The sequence below is a fragment of the Xenopus laevis genome, chromosome 5L (genome assembly GCF_017654675.1).
Source record: "Xenopus laevis strain J_2021 chromosome 5L, Xenopus_laevis_v10.1, whole genome shotgun sequence".
NCBI lineage: Eukaryota > Metazoa > Chordata > Amphibia > Anura > Pipidae > Xenopus > Xenopus laevis.
The window spans coordinates 26998003-27021352 of record NC_054379.1 but is presented as its reverse complement, the minus strand read 5'-3'; the positions used below and the strand labels follow the sequence as shown (position 1 = coordinate 27021352).

At 39.1% G+C, this 23350-nt stretch overlaps 1 protein-coding gene across 2 annotated transcripts in view; it reads right to left on the bottom strand.

Annotated features, from left to right (window-relative positions):
• macrod2.S (MACRO domain containing 2 S homeolog) overlaps positions 1 to 23350 on the bottom strand; it is a 1492323-nt gene that overhangs the window by 1149566 nt on the left and 319407 nt on the right.

The following is a 23350-nucleotide window of genomic DNA, read 5'->3' as shown; positions in this document are numbered from 1 at the left end:
CCTGCTCCTACACCGGCCAACGAGCTCCTCAGCTTGTCAATGAGATATGATCTGCTAAGGAAGCTCTGTTTATTTTCAGACTAGCTGTGGGGAAGATGAGTGTAACCTGATTACATCAGGGGCATCTCAGACCTGACAGGACCTCTGCCCCAGGGGGCCCACAGATAAAGAAGAAATGAAGGGGGAGGGGGCGGACAGCTGAGGTGGTTATTTCTGGGTCTACATTCTACAACAGCAGAGATCATTTGGTCTGAAAATAAAACAACAGGCATCTGCTCTTTATTCCGTGAACCCAGTGTTCAGCTTCTAAAGCTATTGGGAGTACATCTATTACATTCCATTCAACCACACCAAGGCACAGAGGGACTTGTCTGCAACTTGTGGCTCATCAGTAACAGAACTGCACCACCCAGTATTCTACAGTTATTAGGGGATACTGGGAATTTTAGATCACCACTAGCCACACAACTGTATCTGAAGATATTTTAGTTTATAAACACTCAAGAAGAATGTATATTTTAGCTAATAAGAAAAATAAATAGATGCATGTATGTAAATATCTAGAGACATGGGATCTGCTTGGGTTCTGGGGAGTTCCGGATAAGGGATTTTTTTCCCACCGGGAGTGTATTTATAGAGGTAGCAGAACCTGCAACTGCTACGAGGCCCAGTGGGACACTGACCAGGACCATACTTTTATATAGGCACTCAATGGCCTATGCCTAGGGCAGCAGCTTTTGAGGGTCGGCCCTTGGGTGACTAAATAATTGAAAACATTTTTTTAAAGAAAAATAAAAAAATATACTGGTCACAACATTGTATACATTGCCCCACATCACTGTACACACACATGAGAACATGATTAGGCATTTCCGAGAACTCCCTTCTCTACTTTTCCCTCTGAAAAAATATTGATGGCAAAATTATGGTCATTTTCCAATGACTACAAAGAACGGCCATGCTTAGCCTATTGACTGTAACTATTGCTAATTTTATGGGCAGTAAGTGGCACTTTTGATTGTTTTCATTGGAAAGTGATAAGTGGCAATTCTCAGCATCTTGTCACCGATATTTTTATGTTGAGGGAACTCCGACCAGCTCTGTGAGCCATAAAGTACAAGTACGAGCATGCAGTATCCCATTGTTTCGGGGGATGCTCCCTGCTGTACCTGAACCGGTAGCCCTACTTCTCCAAAACAAGAAAGCACGTCATCCATCACTCAAGCCATCCATCACTTTAGTCATCTGACCAAAGAATTCTTCAGGCCAATTGAACTATCAAGTGTGTGCGCTTGTGTAAGAAAAGGAGAGGGGGTGCATAGTGATTACTTCAAAGCATCAAATTACTTACAATAAACTTACTATTGTCTGCAAATTCATTACACTGAACCAATCAAGGGACAATTATCTTGCTTTTAAGGGAATCATTTAGACCTACAGTACCTTCCGACATGGCTACCCATTTTGTATCATAGATTACTGGTTACAAATCCCAACTTTGAATAAAACAAATAAGTACACTAATTAGAAACCTCCTCTTCACAAATGTAAATCTGGCATTTCATTAAAACTTTTGACGTGTGTGTTCACTGTCAAGGAGAGCACTACATTTTCTCCAATACAATGATTTGATTTAGGGTTTCTTTTTTGCCCCAATTTATCAGAGAACCCACTGCTTCTGTTATAGGAAGTCGTGATAATGCAAGAGGAAGGAGTACTAACCAGAGAACTATGAAAGTTAACAGTCCCTAGTTTGCAGATGAAAGGACAGTTGAGTGACCCTGTCAACTATTTCCATCATGTCTGCCCTTTGTTACCATTATCCCTAGCATTTCATCTGCAGAAGAAATGATTTAAGTAAAATCTAAGTTGTATGGGTGCAACTGATTGATCCACCCATCAGTTAACCAAGTAGAAGCGTAGGTCAATGACCAATTAGGTCAGTAGTTAACCCTAGTATTACCTTTTGGCCAATAATTCGTGCATGGGAGATGTTCCAAATTGTATATTGGTGTTGGTTTCAACATACACAACGGAAGATATGCAGAAATAACATGGCTATAAAAGTGTGATTAAATTAAGAAACCATAATGAGTCCCATTGGGAGAGAAGCTCTATAGAAGCTAAACTGATATCATCGTTTCCTAATCACCACATACAGTAAATATTCATTTCCTGTAAAAAGATATAAAATACTTATAAAGTGGGTAATTATTTTCCCAAGTAAGTCGTTGAAGGATGCACTTTTCCACAAAGCTAATGATATTATCCATCAATAAATTGTAACACATTTATTTCCAGTATGTTCTTTGTTCCTACATGGGCACGATCTGCAATGAGGTTGGTAAATTCTCCCTATGACGGTGTGGGGTTCCTCCTGGGAATTTATATTTTCTCCCACACTCCAAAATTATACAGGCTGGTTAATTAGCTCCTGAGGAAATGGATTGTAATGTGTGTTGTGTGAATGTGATAGGGGCCTTTGATTGTGAGCTCCAAAGACTTCAACAAGGAATAATCTCTGTAAAGCACTGCATAACCACATAATATAAATAAGGGAATAAGCATAATAATAACAACAGAAAAATAACACTGCGCCTAATGCAAATGTTCATTATCTAAACTTTAGCTTATTAAAGGGGACCCGTCACCCCAAAAAAATATTCAAAATCCTATTTTATCACATTAGTCAAGCAAAATGAACTTTAATTACACTGTATAAATTATTTGAATCTTGTTTCCTTCAGTCTGGGAATTCATAATTATAACAAGCAGGCAGCAGCCATTTTGTGGACACTGTTATTAAGGCAAGTCTTGTATCATCTCAGAATCTTGTTTGTGCACCAGAATGGGGGACCTTATGTCCATCCCCATGTCCTGGTTACACAATTAAATGGTGAAGAGAACGGGGGAATGTGGGGAGAGCAGTGACATGTAGGAAGTGCTGAATGGAAAGTGAAAGTAATTGTCTGCCCCGCCTCTATGCCCAGGGCATAGAGGAGGGGCAGACAATATTTGATTGACAGCTGAGATTTTCAAATGAGCTTACAACAGCTATGAATGCTTTAATAAAAAATAGAAATTGGATTTCATGTTTAATTTGAAAAGGACTTTTATTATACAGATTTTTGTGTCGGGGTGACAGGTCCACTTTAAGGCACAATATTACAGCTATTAGGTGCTAGCTCCATCTATTGAGGCTATACTTGGCTATGGATGGATACATGAATTTGCAGCTGATGGTGATTGGTTGAACATCTCTTGCACAAATTCTTTTACAACCCAACAGTTGCATTACATGATTATCAATTTATTATGTATTAAAGGGATTTTATAATATTCATGCATCAATTGTAGTGAATAGGAGCTGCAGATACCCATCATTGTGATACTGAAGTCCACATAACCTAGTAATGCGAAAACTGCAAACCAAACGAAATGTAGCAAGCTTAGTGGCTCGGTGAATATAAAGAAACATGTAGGTGTAATGATATTTCACACAAACAACGTCTTCTGAGCCAATGATCAAATATTCATGAAGCTTCACAATAAAAGAGGAAAAGAGTAGGTCAAACAAGAAAAGCATTCCATGTGTAGGTCTCATGACAAGCTGAATTGTATAGAGAGTGTAAAACATCAACACTTAAAATAACCAAGGTTGTTCTTATGTAATATGTTTGTGTAATGGGTTTTGTGTGTCAGAGGCCTGCCTTCAGAACGGAACAAAACCTCTCAGCAAAGTCATCTTCTAGAGAAGATTTCTGAAGACATTCTAAAGACGGGCCACCAGATAGGAAGCCTGAGTCATTGCTTTTATGTCGAGGCGTCAAGGGTTTTTCAGTAGTGACGTCATTCCTACAACCTTTCAGTTGAGAACTGCATCTCCCATCTTTCTCAGGCAGAAAACATATGAAAATTAAACGATAAGCCTTTACGTGACTGGCATCTTGTTCAAGGGCTTTGGACATCTTGGCAACATCCTATAGATGGAAAGTGCATGGTGGACTGGAAACTGCTATGAAAATGAACTTAACACATTGCAAGACAGATGTTGAATGACAGACGGTATGCTCAGTTATTGATTGCTCCAAGCTTATTGATCCAAGGAATATCCTTATTGACAGAGACTGGGATTGAAGTAGGTTTTTTTTCCTCCACTCTACAGCAGCCAACAGGTGCCTCATGGGGGATTAAGGCTGAACCTGATGGATTATTTCAAGATTTATAGTCAATTTATAAACCAAGTTTATTGTCTTGGACACCAACAGTGATATGAACATCCGTTTATAACCATTTGAGGAGTTATTGCTCTATGCTCTTTAGAGATCTAAGTGCAGAGCAAGAAACTAGAATGAAGAAATATTTTTGAAAAGCTTTTGACATCAAGATATCAAGGTGGCCTGCATATGTCCGACTGCTGACAGGCTCATTGGGACTGAACACTTTGAAAGTAACATTGCGGAAAGGCACATTGTGCAGCCTACAACACACATCAGTGATTCATAACCAGTGGCTCATGAGCAACATGTCGCTCACCAACCCCTTGGACGTTGCTCCCAGTAGACTCAAAGCAGGTGTTGGTTTTGAGGCAAGTTTTGGTTACATAAAAACCAGATGTACTGCCAAACAGAGTATCCTGTAGGCTGCCAGTCCATATAGGGGCTACCAAGTAGCCAATCACAGTTTAATGCATGTGTTGCTCCCCAACTCATTTTACTTTCAAATGAGGCTCACAGGTAAATATAATAAATAAAAAAGTTGCAGAACCCTGCCTTACAATATTTCATCTTCATCATCAGCCACAGCGTCAGCAAGGTACATATAGAGGACATCATAGGGGTAATTTAACAAACAAGAAGTGAAAAAATGGCAGCCCTGTTCACAAGAGCTGACAATTTAAATTACTACTTGAAGATCTGGACTAGAATATTCATGAGTATCTTGGTTTGGACTTGTACTGAGGGACAAAGTTTCATTGTATAACAGTTGTAATATGCCAGCTTGTTAAAACCGTGTTGGTCACATGATATGTTACAGGGGTATAATTGGTGCCTTTTACCATATGATACTGCTTCCCATTCATTTGGCTGGCATATGGACTGTCTATGATAAACGCTGGCACTGATAAGCGAGATCACTTTGGCACAATCGCTTTGGCATTCTTGATCCTTGCCCGATAACCAATACCACAAATATTCCCTTTCAACTCAATGAGAAGCAGTAACAGGTGAGGAAGGTGGCCAAAGCATTCCATTAGCCCACGCTTTCCTGTGCTGCTACTGATCTCATAAACTCCAGGGGAAAACTAATAATGTGATTGAGGCTTCATCTGCAGGAATAAGATCTGCTTCCTCCTTATCTGGATTTTAATTAAACACTGATCTCAGGACTTCCTGCACTTCCAAGAGAAGAAAGGATTTTGGAGCCTGATCAGATGGTGGTACTATGTAGGAAGGTTCTACACAAAAATCTTTGTGTGGCATCCTAATGTTTAAGGCTGGGCACCTACAGGCTGAATAAATCCGTACAGTATATTTAATGGCACTCAGATTGCCCATGGACACTGCAGGATTCTGTGTACAACACCATCATTATATTATTCTCTGACCTCAGCTAAGTCATATACTGGATATTTGGCCATGAAAACCCTTGGAAAACAGTAACTGCTCTAATTTATAATCTACAAATGTGGAAATTGATATATTTTCCTTCAAACATTTTAAAGGGAAACTTGACAAAAACATAAACTGTTTGAAAATTAAACATAATTTGCAATATACGTCATTTAAAAAATATGCAGACTTTTCATGATTTTTAATAGCTTCTGACAGCTCCTTAAGCCTAGCCCCCTGCTCTTCTGCTGATCTGTCTGACTACTTTGCTGAGCTGGATGACTACTGTTACTTTGTATCAACAGCCATCTGTCCTCAGCCTGCATCCTCCAAACCCCACAATTCCCTGCGCACGTGATTTCAATAAGGAATGGAACATCACAGTGCAATGCATTGTGGGTTATGTAGTTCCTGTATGCTGTCTGTAAGCTGTGGAGAAGTTGCTACAATTTGTAACATCAGTGTTTAGTCCCTTCTTCCCGGCCAGGATTTCAAATGATGCAGGAAGAGAAAAACTGTTAAACAGCTGCATTTCAGCATAGCAAATACACAGACAACTCCCCAAGACCAGCAATGCACCCCTCTCCCCAAAAGACAGACTTGGTTCTCCATTCTATTTCATGTCAAACAAGAATTTCGTCCCAATGTTGTCAGAGAAATCCTTTTTGTGACAATGTAAGCTCCGACTGTGATCCCATTAGTTTGGCGCTTTGCACTTAAACACATTTCCCGGCGGAATAATAATTTCTACATCTAAATATGAAAAACTTGGATAAACATATCAAAGCTAAACTAGTTTATTACAGCATTTTAAAAAAAAAAAAAAAAAAAAAAGCAAGCTTTTAGTATTCCAAGACAGATGTGCCCTGGTAAAAATCTAATTATTTTCTCCAATACCCGCTGGAATAATTCCGGAAGATTTGCAGAGGCAGCTAACTGGATCGTTCAGCAACTGGCCTGACTTCACACACACTAACAGACAGCTGAATGAGCACTCGGTATATATCTTCTAGGAGCATCCCACCGGTGCATGTTTCGGTAAACCACTAATGTGACTTAGCGTGCATCACAGCCTGGTGACAGATATATTCAGGCTGCAAATGAGTCGTTACCACCAGAAGCCAATTCCCTGCTTTCTCATATGTTTTAAAGAGCAAGTAAAGCCCTGAGATTAAATATATTGCAATTAGAATTAGGGCATTTTGGGTGCTGGAGCCCTTCACACATTCAGCAGCCTTGTTATACTTTTTTATACTTATAGTGCCAATCAAACACCAAGTGCCTTTCTTCTGGGACAAGCACAGTGAGCCTCCGCAGGGTGATAATAAATAATAATTTATTATCATATATTTATATATTATCATACATAAATATATGATAATAAATTATCATCATATATTTATAAAGTGCCAACATATTCCACAGCATTGTACAATAGCAGCGTCTGTTTTAATCATATAATTGACATACAAATACTGACCAATACAGGAGGTTAATCCAGTATCTTGCATTCTGGGGAAGCACATTGTGAATTTTCTAGTCTATACCATTAGCTCAGAGGATTTCTGACATTTAAAGGGGAACTCCACAAAAACATAACTTAAGCTTTTTGAAAAGTAAATATTATTTTAAGCAACTTTGCAATATACATCAGTTAAAAAATATGCAGACTTTTCATGATTTTTAATGGTTTCTGACAGTTCCCTAAGCCTAGCCCCCTGCTCTCCTGCTGATCTATCTGACTACTTTGCTGAGCTGTCTGACTACTGTTACTTTGTATCAACAGCCATCTGTCCTCAGCCTGCATCCTCCAAACCCCACAATTCCCTGCGCACGTGATTTCAATAAGGAAAGGAACATCAGAGTGCAATGCATTGTGGGTTATGTAGTTCCTGCATGCTGTCTGTAAGCTGTGGAGAAGTTGTTACAATTTGTAACATTAGTGTTTAGTTCCTCCTTCCCTGCCAGGATTTCAAATGATGCAGAAAGAGAAGAACTGTTAACCAGCTGGATTTCAGCATATGAAACTGCATTTATTCATACCTTTTGAAGAAACCAATAATGGTGATGGGTATATTGGGGTTTCTGTGTTATGTGGGCCGCTTTATCAAATTTTGGGTTGGAAGCTGGAGTTCCCTGTTTAAGGTCTTTGATTAAAGACCCCACCCTACACTCCTAACATGGTTACAGAGAAGTAAAAAGACTATATAAGCAATTAACCCCTAGTTTTAGAGTACATTGAGCAGCGAATCAGAATTTATTCCAAGATGGGCCTTAAAGGAATAGTAACAACAAAAAATGTAAGTGTGTTTTAGTAATTAAAATATAATGTGCCTGTTTCAGAAACACTAATATAGTTTATTCAAACCAGCTACTCTGTCGTCATGGGGGCAGCCATTCAAAGCAGAAAAAAAGAGAAAAGGCACAGGATACACAGCAGATTACAGATAAGATCTGTAGTATACAATGGGATTCTTCAGCATTTATATGTGATGTACTGAGTATCCTGTGCTTGAATGGCTGCCCCCATGACTACACAGCAGCTTGTTTAAATAAAATATAGTAGAGTTTCTGAAGCAAACACACCAGTTTTATCACTGCAGGGCAACAGTAAACTATATTGTCATTCCTTCAAAACACTTTCATTTTTTGGTGTTACACCTCGCCTCACGAGGAAACTTTGGAAAACGAAGCGCTCCGAGTGCCATCCCGCCGGCGATTTACATTCTAGCCGGCAGGAGGCAGTTCAGGGAGATTAGTTGCCCCCAAGAAGTGGAGATTTGTCACCGGGCGACTAATCTCTCCAAATCTGAGAGTGTGCCCTGACCCTTAATTTGGATTTTTTTGTACAGGTATGGGACCTATTATCTATAATGCTTGGAACCTGGGGTTTACTAGATGAGGGTTATTTCGATCTTCATACCTTAAAGTCTACTAAAAAATAATTAAAAAATCAATTAAAGCTAATAGAATTGTTTTGCCTCTAATAAGAGTTAAGTATATTTTAGTTGGGATCAAATACAAGGTACTGTTTTCTTATTAACAAGAAGAAAAGAAAACATTTTAAAATATGGGAGATGGCCTTTCTGTAATTCGGAGCTTTCTGGATAACAGGCTTCTGGATAACAGATCCCACCCCTTTCAACTTGATGCTCTCCAAACTGGAATTGTTGTTGAAATGCAGTGGAGGGTGAACCCACCTATCGGCTGCTGGTTTTCTCTTCCATTTAAACCTGAGTTATTCACAAGTACAGGCCCCCGGAGAACAAATGATCATGATAAATGGTAAGATCATTGCTTGGCGCTACCCAGCAGTGTTTTTTTTAAATGAAGCATCTGCCTGGCACAGGTGTAGCCTTGTTTATTGTGTGCGTTGCAATTTGTCAGATGCTACTGTTTGCAATTTCTTTTCTAGCAGTCAGTGTTCCGAAGTCTCAACCCGCTTTTTAGGGTAATGTTTTTTTGAGTGCCGTGATTTTCAGCAGCCCAAAAAATGTGCCAAAACTCCCCATTGATTTGCACAGCAATTGCCTGTGAGTAAATGTTTTTATTAAGTTTTAAAACCAAAACAAGTAGGGATTTAACAAAAATGCAAAGTAGCAATTGCCTGTGAGCTCTTGTGCACTTTTTAGGTAATAGCCAGGCCCGGAATGGCAAACCGTGGGTTCTGGCAAATGCCAGAGGGGCTGCTATAAGGTCCCATAGAAAGTCAGTATTTAGTGGGCTGGTGGGGGCTGTTTGGGCTCCCACCAGCCCACATCAGTTAATAGTGCTGCTCCAGCAGAATTCTGCACTGAAATCCATTTCTCAAAAGAGCAAACAGATTTTTTTTTTTTATATTTATTTTTGAAATCTGACATGGAGCTAGATATATTGTCAGTTTCCCAACTGCCCCCAGTCATGTGAATAGTGCTCTGATAAACTTCAGTCACTCTTTACTGCAAGTTGGAGTGATATCACCCCCTCCCCCCACAGCAGCCTAACAACAGAACAATAGGAAGGTAACCAGATAGCAGCTCCCTAACACAAGATAACAGCTGCCTGGAAAATCTAAGAACAACACTCAATAGTAAAAGCCAGGTCCCACTAAGACACAGTCAGTTACATTGAGTAGGAGAAACAACAGCCTGCCAGAAAGCAGTTCCATCCTAAAGTGCTGACTCTTTCTGAAAGCACATGACTCAAAATGACCTGAGATGGTGCCTACACACCAATATTACAACTAAATAAAATACATTTGTTGGGTTATGAATGACATTTTACATGGTAGAATGAATTATTTGCAGTGTAAACAGTGTAACTTAGAAATAAAAGCTACATCATAAAAAAGCATGACCTTTAAACTCAATTTAGGAATCTCCTTATCAGACATTGTAATTTGCCTTTAAAGAGCAATTAAACATTGGTTTTGTCCTGCTCCTGCATTGTATTGTTTGCAGACTTATTAACAGCTTCCCTCCCACTAGTAATGCAATGGGCATGGTCAGACCAGTGCAGGTGCTTCACTCTGGGTGCAGGGAGAAGGTACAGCCCATGAACTGTTACTTAATACTGGGAAGAGACATTGATACTTTCCTAGAACTTTAGTTGGCCTGTAACTAGTGCAGATTCCACTCAGTCAATTGGCCACTGTACATTTTGCCCCGAGAATCCAGACGATTTCACTAGAGATTTAGAGCAGATTGCTACGAGCACAATGGAGCCCAGAGAATAACCCTGAATTTCCCCATCTGTCTTTTCTCTATGTGCTAATCCGTCCAATTTAGGGCATTTGTCACCAGAGAGTTTTCTACTTCAGAATTGCCCCTCACTCATTTACAGGTGCTTTGTGGGTGCACTTGTAGGTCCAAGCAACTGGCAGTTTTAAGCATTTGTCACCCACCACTGTAAACACAGGACAAAACACTCTACTTTGTCCCCCATTGCACTTAAACAATAGTTTTATTTAAAAAAACAAATTCCCATGCCCAATTTTAGCTTATTTAATAATAAAACAACTCAATTAATTGGCTCGCGGAAAAACTATATAAAACAGATCGAAAACCCGAATTGCTCTAATTTTTTTGGGATTTTTTTCCTATTTGCTCTAATTTTTTTAGTTTTAGCCCGATAAACCCTGAAAAAGTCAGATTTTTTGCCTAAACGCAGCGCACAGCATGAAAACTTCAAAGTTAGATAAGTGCCTCACCTATTGACTTATACAGGACATTGACAGGTCTGAGATGGAGGATTTTCAGATTCTGGATTTTTGCAGCATCGGGGGTATAATAAATCTTGAAAAAAAAATGTATCTAAAAATTTGAGTTTTCTACTGAAAAAAAGTTGAATTTCGCAAAATTTTAACATTCCGATTTTAAAAAATAAATCCCTTAGACTCAACCCATTTGAATGAAACACCTACGAGGCTCCAGTGAGGCTGCTGAAGGGGAAAATCCTTTGAATGAGCGAGTGACTTGGCAGGATAATTAGGAGGCTGACACTTCACCTGAGTGGTGCATTTTCCCTTTAATCCTGGACCCATTGTTGCAGGTAATGTAATGGCTTGTCTCAATGAATCCACCAAGGTGTGTATTGTGCACCTCATTCAACTGCCATTTCTAATTACCACTTCCTGGAGATAAAACTCAATTTGCTGCCGAATTCATTCAAAGGAGAACCTGTCGGCTGCATCCACAATTGCACTGACTGCCACACACCTGTAATTAACAGCGACACCCCAATGTATTGTGGCCGAGCAATGGGGCATGAGGGTCCAGTGCTAAAACTGTCAGTTCTGCAAATACGTGTGGAAAGGAAATGAAGATTCACTATGTCTGCCCTGCTGGCTTCCTATACTATTATACATAAAATAATATCATGCATTCACACCTCAATAAAAAGACAGTAGGAAACAGAATTATCATCAATCAGCAAATACTGCTCATGTCTGTTTCTTCAGACCCCGAGCCAATGTCAAGCCATGTATAGGCAGGAAAATGGATAATGGGCTCATACAATTGCTTCAAGAGGGCTGCTATACAAAATATGTTTTACAGCATTAAAAGGGTTGTGCACCTTTAAATTAAATTGTATGATGTAGAGAGTGATATTTTGAGACAATTTGCAATTGGTTTTTATTTTTTATTGTTTGCAGTTTTCGAGTTATTTAGCTTTTTATTCAGCAGCTCCCCAGTTTGTAATGTCAGCAATATGGTTGCAAGGGTCCAAATTACCCTAGCAACCACACATTTATTTGAATAAGAGGCAGGAATATGAATAAGGAAGGGTCTCAATAGAAAGATGAGTAACTAAAAGTAGCAATAACAATAATTATGTAGCCTTGCAGAGTATTTGTTCTTTAGATGGGGTCAGTGACCCCCATTTCAAAGCTGGAAAGAATCTAAAGAAAAAAAAGCAAATAATTAAAAAACTATAAGGGTGGTGCCAGTCGGGGAGATTAGTTGCTCAGCGGCAAATCTTCACTACTTTGGGCGACTAATCTCCCCAAATGCTTCCCTGCCGGCAAGAATACGAATTGCTTCGGATTTCAGAAGTTTTGTGATTTCCGAAGCGATTTGTATGCCATCCCGCAGGTGATTTGTATTCTTGCAGACGGGACGGCATTTCGGGGAAGATTAGTCGCCCAAAGAAGTGAATATTTCACTGGGCGACTAATATCCCCATCTGTAACCACCCTAAAGAATAAATAATAAAGACCAATTGAAAAGTTAGAACTGGCCCCTCTTTAAAATGCTAAGATTTAAATTAAAGGTGAACTATCCCTTTATGTTGGCTATACTGTACATCAACCAGTGGGCCAAATGTACAGATATTATACAAGGGGCTACATGTCTATGGGTCCTTCATACTTCTGTAAGTTCAGCCCAACTGCCTGAAAAACTGGTACAGCAAGAAATAAAGATGACACTTGCCTCCTCTTCACTTCTTTTTGATTTATATTAATTTTCTATTGGACAGATAAAACCCAATCCATCAGGGAGGCAGGATTCATGGTCTAGTGGCATACATCTGGTTCAATGAAACTTTATGTTACCGCACACCTCCTTCCACTTATTCTGCGTAGTGGTGCTGGTCTCCCGTTGACCTTGCCAGGTCACCTTACTGCTTTGTAATTTCGAAAAACGGTCCGCACACACCAATATTGCAGTCGGGGATTGTGCCCCTTTTATTAATGCCACCAACAATAAATAATCAACGTTTCGGGGGGACACAGCCTCGGTTCTTCAGAAGAAGGGAGGCTGTGTCCCCCCGAAACGTTGATTATTTATTGTTGGTGGCATTAATAAAAGGGGCACAATCCCCGACTGCAATATTGGTGTGTGCGGACAGTTTTTCGAAATTACAAAGCTAGTGGCATACATCCCAACATTTTGGAAATAAAAAGAGGGACAAAAAAGTTGGCGCATGCCCATTTTTGTGGCCACACCCCCTAATACATTACCATGTTCATTTTACAAAATTTGGCAGGATATGAAAGTTTGAACATATTTCTGTGTTTTTTATTTCCAGTTATTACAGTTTTGCTAATGAAGCTGAATTGCCCTTTAAGCTGTGAGTCTAACTTTTCCCAAGGGACCCGTTGTCTTATATTGTTACAATTACTTATTTGCTTATCTCAAAATTATTACAAAAGTATCTCATCTTCTGATGTCGCTGTTCTGGGCTCTCTGCCAAAAGCCAATTAAGTTAGAAACTTTGTTTCTTTTTCCGGCTATTCAGTGCAGAGAAAAATGGGTATAAATGAGGGACTGCAGGTTGAGCTGCCAAAAGAGGGACTGTCCCTCTAAAAATGGGACAGTTGGGAAGTATGTAATGGTCTAAACAGCCCGTAATGGGCCATAAATACAGAGATATTTGAGTGGTATGGTCAAAATTGGCCAAGCTGTCTGAACAGATCTGGGAATGTAAGGAAAGCTGCAGACATTGATACAAGCAACAGGGGAATGGTTGTTTGTGGGGTTAAGTTGCCCTTTAAATGTTGCTGTTCTGGATGTTGAAAGCTGCACAAAGTTACTGTGCTGGGACAAGTCTCCCAACCTTGCATGTGGAACTGCATCTCTCAGCACCCCCAGGCTGCCCTATGGCCAAGAACTGTATTCACTCTATTTGCCTCATGAAATAGAATTGCAAAGTCTGTTTCACGGGAAAAAAAGGGGCAAATAAATCCCGCAGGGGGCAGAGAAATGTTTTTCTAAAATAAAATCCTAATTCTCAGCGTGTGTGTGTCAGAGAGACAGGAGATGTCAGAGACAATGGAGAATCAAAGGCTTTCTCTGCCTTCCCCGCACATGTTTCTTTATTGTATTTCCCACTTCAAAGCGGAATCCAGACGAGGCACAACAGCCAACAAGCTCCAGCGGATTTCTGCTCAAGTCATTTACATTGAATGCAAAATCCAACCTGCACCTCTCCAGGGCCGAGATCTCTCAGTGCCTTCACTGTATAAAGACAACCCGCAGCCTTTGCTCAACTACAATTCCAGCCTTCCAGGAGGTGGGAGGATGCTGGGTGTTGTAGTTCTGCAGCTGCTGGAGGGCTGCAGGTTTGATAGTCCTAGAATAAGTGCACATCATTTTGAGCATGACATCTTTGCAAGTTAAATGGGTGCTTCACTTTAAGTTAAATTTTAGTATGTTATATATTGGCTACTTCTAAGCAACTTTTCAATTGGTCTTTTTTAAAAAAAAATATTTATCTGCTTTCTTCTTCTTCTAATTCTTTCCAGCTTTCAAATGAGGCCCACTGACCCCATATAAAAACAAATGCTCTCTTAGGCTACATTTATAGTGAATAAAGTACCCCCTCTTGTAAAATATAAGGATATTATAAGTTACCGAGGAGTTTCGTGACCATATAAAAACACGAGGCCGAAGGCCGAGTGTAACTCCGAGGTAACTTCTAATATCCTCATATTTTGCAACTGAGGGTACTTTATTTATTATAACACACAAGTTTCAGTGAGTCATGTGACAGAAATGACATCAGAACTCACCGTTTATAACTGATGACATCAGAACTCACGTTTATAACTGATGACATCAAAACTCCCCGTTTATAAGGATATAATTTACAACATATTCATGGCTTTTGTGTATTATATATCATTATTGCTTTTTATTCCTCATCTTTCTATTCAGGCCTCTCCTATTCATATTCCAGTCTCTTATTCATATCAATGCATGGTTGCTAGGATAATTTGGACCCTAGCAACCAGATTGGTGACACTGCAAACTGGAGAGCTGCTGAATAAAAAGCTAAATAACTCAAAAAACACAAATAATAAAAAATGAAAACCGACTGCAAATTGTCTCAGAATGTCCCTCTCTACATCGTAATAAAAGTTAATTTTAAGATGATCAACAATAATTTTTAGTATGATGGTTTTGGTTTTAATTTTTTTTATTATGTAAGGTTTTTGAGTTATTTCGTTTTTTTTTTCTTCAGCAACTCTTCAATTTGGTTGCAAGGCTGCAATTTCCCCTAGCAACCATGCATTGATTTAAATAAGAGACTGGAATATGAATAGGAGAGGAGCTGAATAGAAAGACGAGGAATACCAAGCAGCAATAACAATATTTAACAAAATTTATTTAACAATAACAAAATTTGTAACCTTACAGAGCATTTGCTTTTTAGAAGGGGTCAGCGACGCCCATTTAACATCTGTGTCAGAAGAAAAAGGCAAATAACTATTAAAAATAAATAATGAAAACCAATTGAAAAGTTGCTTAGAATTGGCCATTCTATTCTATTTTCTGCTACAAACTCCGATCAAATCCGTTCGGGTTTTTTACACTTATTTTTTATCATTATATTTTCCCGAAAATTTGCTTTGCGGTAAAAAATCTGAATTTCACGATTTTTTCATCCGATTTTCAAGATTATTTCGAAATTTTCCCCCGAAAAATCCGGGGTATTGCACAAAACCCAGCGTTCATCAAAAAAATCATTGGGACTTCTCCCATTGATTTATATACAACCTCGACAGGTCTGAGATGCCAGATTATATTAAAAAAAATCAAGAATTTTTCGTGATTTTTGCATTCAGAGTTTAGTAAATAACCCCCTAAAAATTACGCTAAAGGTGAACCACCACCTATAAGTTTAGAATCCATTATTTGTTTGTGTGTGTGTGTGAGCTTACATATTGCTTATGTCTGCCGAGCCATTCTCCATGTGATAGGGACCCTTTGATTGTAAGCTCCACTGGGGCAGGGGCTGATGTGAATGGAGTGTACTGTGCTGCAGCATATGTCGCCGATATATAAAGAATAATAAAAAATCCAGTTGTACTTTTATTGCAGGCTTATCTTATTTCCTGGAACTCAGGCAGCTGATATCCACTTCCTGTTCCTAATGAAGGCAAATTTCGGAGCATTTACAGATAACAGCCATGAATAAAAAAAGGAACAATTAACACATTAAGCTGCAGAGTGGGGAGATAAAGAAGCATAATAAAGACATGGTAACCAAGACTACAGGCACCAACACTTGGGTTAATGTCGCATCAGAAGATATATATATATATATATTTTAATAAACTTTTCCATTGAAGTTGTCCTTTACCTTTATTGCTTGCCAACGATGGCACCACCGGCATAACGGTCAAGTAAAAAGACACGCTGCCGGATGACAGTTGTGCAGGAGCTGCCATACTTGATTAATTGTGCCTCTCCACAATGCCAAGCTAGCTGACAATACCATGCATTGAGTTAAAGATCTGATCTCTAGGGATGGGCGAATCTCGCCACCGGCAAAATGTCTTTGTTTTTTGACGCGCGTCTTTTTATTTTGACGCACAACGCTATACAAGTCTATGGGCGTCATTTTTTTGGCGAAACAAGGCGAAAAATTCGCCCATCCCTACTTATCTCAGCTTACTCAAGATCTCTAGGAACCTTTGCCATTCACAGTCATTTTTTTCTATTTTAGTGGTTTCTGATATATTAGCAGTTTTAGACTGCTTATACCAGGCTTTTGGTTTAACAGCTCTCTCCCTAGAGTTCACGGACTATACAGGATAAACATGGACAGACTTACTTACACTGGGTTGTGAGGGAGACTGCTGCCAATGGGAACCTACTAATAATAGCCAACAACTTCTACATAATATTATAAAATATCTGCTTTACTATCTTCCCCCAACCTGCATAGAAATAAAAAACCTGACCAGTCTGTATAGATGAGGAAATCTCTCTCATGTTTATTCACTCTGTGCTGCTTCCTAACCACAGCCAGTCTGTGTATATTCCTTTTCTTAACTATGTGCCAATATACAAATCTGGTGCTAATCGTGACACTGTCAGGCAGACCTGGAATTGTAGAGGATTGTAAAGAGAGTGTTGTGAATTGTGGGGAAAGGAGTATTATCATGTAAATGTCTGGCTGGTGGCTGCTGGGACAACATGATTGGATCCTAATAGGTGTCCTGTGATTCAAGCTGTGGAACAGGTACATGGTATTGAACTAAAATGAATACTTGGATTCATTATGATGCAGTTTTTATTTCTAAATTACATGGTTTTGCAAATAATTCACTCTACAATATAAAATTTCATTCCTGAACCAGCAAGTGTATTTTTTTATTCGTTGTAATATTGGTGTGTAGGCGCCATCTCAGGTCACTTTGCCTGGTCATGTGCTTTCAGAAAGAGCCAGCACTTTAGGATGGAACTGTTTTCTGGCAGGCTGTTGTTTCTCTTACTCAATGTAACTGAATGTGTCGCAGTGGGACCTGGATTTTACTATTGAGTGTTGTTCTTAGATCTACCAGGCAGCTGTTATCTTGTGTTAGGGAGCTGCTATCTGGTTACCTTCCCATTGTTCTGTTGTTAGGCTGCTGGGGGGGAAGGGGGGGGTGATATCACTCCAACTTGCAGTACAGCAGTAAAGAGTGACTGAAGTTTATCAGAGCACAAGTCACATGACTGGGGGCAGCTGGGAAATTGACAATATGCCTAGCCCCGTGTCGGATTTCAAAATTAAATATATAAAAAAAAAAAAAATCTATTTTCTATTTTGAGAAACAGATTTTAATGCAGAATTCTGCTGGAGCAGCACTATTAATTGATGCGTTTTTTGTCCATAGCTGAGAGCAGATTTCTTTGTCCATAGCTGAGAGCAGATCGGATTATGCACCCAGTGAGAACTCTAAAGTATAAGGCCCTACAGGGTCCCCACCGGGCACAAAATCTGATCCGCTCTCAGCTATGGACAAAACGGTAACACAAACCAGTTTGGGGCCCAGAACCAATTGCAAAGAGCTTTGAAGGCCTGGGATGTAAAATGGCATTTTAGTGTCAGACTTTGTTGTTATGAGGAGGAGTCAGACTCCCTTTAAAGTTTATGTCACCGCTGGTGCCAGGTCCCAAATAAATGAACGAGGTCTGTGCCCCGTGTGGCTGAGCCGGCCAGTCTGAACAACTGGGAGGAGACATGTTTTTTTTATGGTGCAGGAAAAGCTGAAAAACACATGGTGGGACCAAGTGAGAGATTTCCCCAGTCGACTGGTTTATTTTTCTTAGCGAGTAGGAAGGACTGAGAGGGGATTGCTACTCGCTGCTAATCCTGCACTGAGAGGCCCTGTAACATTTAATTTGGCAAAGCAGCACTTAGCCCCCCCTCCCCCACACTCCAACTGAGTTAAGAATTCTACTGTTCCACAGCTCTCACACATACAGAGACTGCATATACTGGGGGGCTTATTAAATCACTGTAGATCCTTCTTAACCCCAGCACCAAAATTATGGTGAAACACCTGGCGATTAATACAGGTAACCTGTTATCCAGAAAGCTCAGAATTGCAGGTTGGCCGTCTCCCATAGACTCCATTTTATCCAGATAATCCAAATTTTTATAAATAATTTTCTTTTTCTCTGTAATAATAAAACAGTACCTTGTACTTGATCCCAACTAAGATATAATTAATCCTTATTGGAAGCAAAACCAGCCTATTGGGTTTATTTAATGTTTACATGATTTTCTAGTAGACTTAAGGTATGAAGATCCAAATTACGGAAATATCCATTATTCAGAAAATAACCCAGGTCCCGAGCATTCTGGATAACAGGTCCCATACCTGTACTAGCAAACCACTCAGCACTAACTATTCCAGTGACATGGGTGAGCATGCAGTTAAGTGGACAAGTTTCACTCGAGGAACTTGGGTATTAATTGATTTAGAAAAAAGGGCCATTAAAGCTGCCTACATCCTCTCCATCCAAAGTAAGCAACTTATTGGCCATGGTATGGGGCCCCCCAAAGGACTTAATTACTGATACATGGTCAACAATTAGCCAGATATCTATTGGGCAGGTGATAAAATCCCATTGGGTGAGGACCACATCAGCACATTGATGCGTTCTCTCCTATTGGACCTGCACAGGCCTGTATTAGGATCTCAGTCATTGACTAGGAGGCCATTTTTGACTGTATTTATTTGGCCTGACACAGAGGTGACCAAACCAGCAAAGATGAGCTTATAAGGCAAGGCCTTGGATCTATTGTGTATGGACAACTTTCAGAAGTCACCGCTGAGATGAAGCTACAAGCGACACAAAAACACACACTAGCTTATTTTTGAGTGATCCTGAATGGTTTAAATCAGACCAAGGGAGCAATATGTATATGGGCATTTTAAGCGTCTTACATATGCTTCTGATCATGTCTACAGAGTAGCCACATTTTAACACACTCACTATTGCCTCAAGTCTCTTTCTAGTGACACCAAAGGGATGCGACCTGGAGTTCTCATCACTATTCAAGAGAGGCAATCAAAATGCTAAATGTGCCCTTGGGCTCTGTACTGTTGAGCACTTCTATGACACTTGTCCATCCTTCAAACATCATTGCTTTCACCCTCGGGCCAATCTAGAGCACAGACAATATATTATTATATAACATCTCTAGTCTATGTGCCCGGTACCAACAGGAAAATAACCTCCAAGACTCAAACAATGACTAAATACTGGAGCTGAAAAATAGTTCCTGTATCAGAGGGGTTCACCTGTAACGAGCCTTACTCTCGATTGTAAGCTCTGAAGCATAGTCTATGCCTGAAAAATACTGTTTAAAGGGATTCTGTCATGATTTTTATGATGTAGTTTTTATTTCTAAAATATACTGCAAATAATTCACTTTCTACAATATAAAATTTCATTCCTAAACCAGCAAGTGTATTTTCTTTTTCCGTTGTAGTATTGGTGTGTAGATGCCATGTCAGGTCTTTTTGCCTGGTCATTTGCTTGCAGTACAGCAGTAAAGAGTCACTGAAGTTAATCAAAGCACAAGTCACATGACTGGGGGAAGCTGGGAAACTGACAATATGTCTAGCCCCATGTCAGATTTTGAAATTTAATATAAAAAAAAATCTGTTTGCTGTTTTGAAAAACGGATTTCAGTGCAGAATTCTGCTGGAGCAGCACTATTAACTGATGCATTTTGAAAAATATATTTTTTTTCCCATGACAGTATCCCTTTAAGGTAAGGGCTACAAGGGCTACGTCACCTAGTGCAAGTCTTTCAGTTTTCGGGACTCTTCTTGGCTAGATGAGATGGTATTATTGATGGTACCAGTAGGTGTTGAACTGCAAAGTACGCTTAGAATCTCAATATACACAATGCATTACATGGGCATAATATTTCATTTTATTTTACTGTCATATAGACTGGCTTTTCTTAAAGCTTATCTCCTGCTAGTACGGGCTCCCGAATAAAACTTGGCTGTGTATGAATTGGCATTTAACTACAGTTTCCAGGCTTCTTGATAAGCTATGTGGGTGGCACGGCCCCTGAATGAGGTTTTCACAGCTGCAATAGGCATTAGTGGTCTATTCCCCTAATTCTGACCTTTCAAGCAAACACATTTAGTGGCGATTTCAGCTACGCTTCCCATTAGAACTGTTACAATAAGATGAAGAAGAAGCCGATGTGAAAGTTCTCCAGGAACATTATAGAAGCCACTGGAACATTAAAGCCAACGCGCTGGGATTGTTTTGGCAGACACAGGTAATAGTGGCAATTTAGCCCAACAATTGTTACAAATGAGGTCGGAATGGAAGTAAAAATATGTTTCTATTTCTAAAGCACAATAACTCTATGTATGAGCACTCATTAGGGGTGCAAGAGACTGGCTTATTGTGCTAACACCGATGTATGAGATTCAGGCAGGTCTGTGTGAAATGTTTACATTCTGCCCAATACACGCCAATTTATCCCCTCAACAATAAATTAAAGACGCAAGAAACCACTCCAACTACATACACTAAGCTGAATTCACATTACTATATGTTTCTATAGACCCCCACTGAATTATAGAGCACGGGTTTATCTCTGGGTGTGACTCTGCCAATATTACATGAAATATCACTCAAACTTTAATTAAAAAAAAAGGAAAATGTGACTTCAGAGGTCACTATAAAACATGGCAGAAATATTTTATGTGGCTTTGACTATCAAAACCTTTTGAGCTACATATCTGCCATGGTCAGATAAATTGATAAGAGATAAGTAGATAGTTACAAGGTTAGAACCACTGATTATAGATTGAAAGATAGTCAGGCAGATATAAGACAGAGAGAGAGATAATAGAGTGAAATAGATAGACAGAGACAATACGTAGATACACAAAACTGTCAGACACAGAGATACGTTGATATATACATATAGATAGACAAACACATAGACAGGCATATAATAGAAGAGAGAGAGAGAGAGAGAGAGAGAGAGAGAGAGAGAGAGAGAGAGAGAGAGAGAGAGAGAGAGAGAGAGAGAGAGAGAGAGATGATAGATAGATAGATAGATAGATAGATAGATAGATAGATAGATAGATAGATAGATAGATGAGAGATTGATAGACAATAGATAGATGATAGATTGACGATAGATAGATAGATGATAGATGATTTATAGATGATAGATAGATGATCGATAGAGGATAGAGAGAAAGAGTATAGATCTATAGATAGAAGGAAAGGATAGATAGATGATAGAAAGAAAGAAAGAGTAGATAGATAGATAGATAGATAGATGATAGATAGATAGATAGATAGATAGATAGATAGATAGATAGATAGATAGATAGATAGATAGATAGATGATAGATAGATAGATGGTGGATAGATAGATAATAGATGAAAGAGTGAAAGAAAGAAATAATCGATATAAATAGATTATTGATAGAAAGAAAGAGGATAAATAGATAATTTATAGACGATAGAAAGAAAGAGAGGATAGATAGATGATCGATAGAAAGAAAGAAAGAAAGGACAGATGACAGATAGATAGATAGATACTGTATATAGATAGATAGTTGATTGATAAGAGACAGTTGCAGAGATTCAGTGAAAGTGATTAGTGACACTAATAACAAGCAATGTGATGATAGATCAGATTTTCCTGTAATATATTAGTCCTGTATAAGTACAAGTGAGTAATGGATTATACATTCTATACAGTCACGTGAGGTCAGACAGATAGAATGGAGAGGATCAGGATACAATCATTTTGTGGCCTCAGGTGAAATCCTGCAGCAATAACAAACACGGCAAATCTCCAGATGAAACAGAAGAAACTGATCACTGACGGAGAAGCACTAAATGAAGCCTAAATGACCCAACATGTCTATTTCTGTCCATTTCTTACTGGCTCATTGGGGATTTCTTGGGGGTATAGAAACTCCCTAATAAATCAGAACTAGATTTCTGGAAAGAGCAGTATGACTACCAGGAAGAAAATACTTATTTACAGGCAAAAACACTTTATTTTCTATGAGGAACTCATCTGATTATTCTTGTTATGTATTTATAAAGCAGAAACATATTCCATTACACTGTGCAATAGGAGGCTGATTACATTAAACGTACAGATTACATTCAAACACACGGGGTTCCTATTACCTTCACAGTGTTGTCATGTCACATAAACCAAGTGAATGCTGGGTAAGTGCAGTTTATAGAGAGATTCATTGTACCAAAGGCCACCCGCCATTATATATTCAGTAATGTGCATGCTACTTTCCCTTTATTGTAACTTGTTGCATGGCCACTTTCCAGCTGCATTAAATGGTTTGTTCACCTTTAAATGAACTTTTAGTATGATCTAGAGAGTGATAATCTGAGATAATTTGACATTGGTTTTCATTTTTTATTATTTGTGGTTTTTGAGTTATTTAGCTTTTTATTCAGCAGCTCTCCAGTTTGCAATTTCAGAATTTTGGTTGCTAGGATCCAAATTACCCTAGCAACCATGCATTGATTTGAACAAGAGACTGGAATATGAGTAGGGCAGGGCCTAGATAAGATAAGTAATAACAATCAGCAATAATAATAAATGTGTAGCCTTACAGAACATTTGTTTTTAGATGGGGTCAGTGTCCCCCTTTTGAAAGTTGGAAAGGGTCAGAAGAAACACGCAAATAATAAAAAAAGATTATAAAAAAATAAATGATGAAGACCAATTGAAACATTGCTTAGAACAGGTCATTGTATAACATACTAAAAGTTAACTCAAAGGTGTACCACCCGTTTAATCTTTAATTATATAGTGGAAAATGCAGTGTGGGGTCAGGATCACTGACCCTGGCAACTTTCATTGCTGGAGCTCACAACAATCTCTATTGGAGCTCACAACATTCTTTACTGGAGCTCACAACATTCTATACTGGAGCTCACAACATTCTATACTGGAGCTCACTGCATTCCCACAGCTGTGCCATTTCCTGAAAAGCAGGAAAAATACAG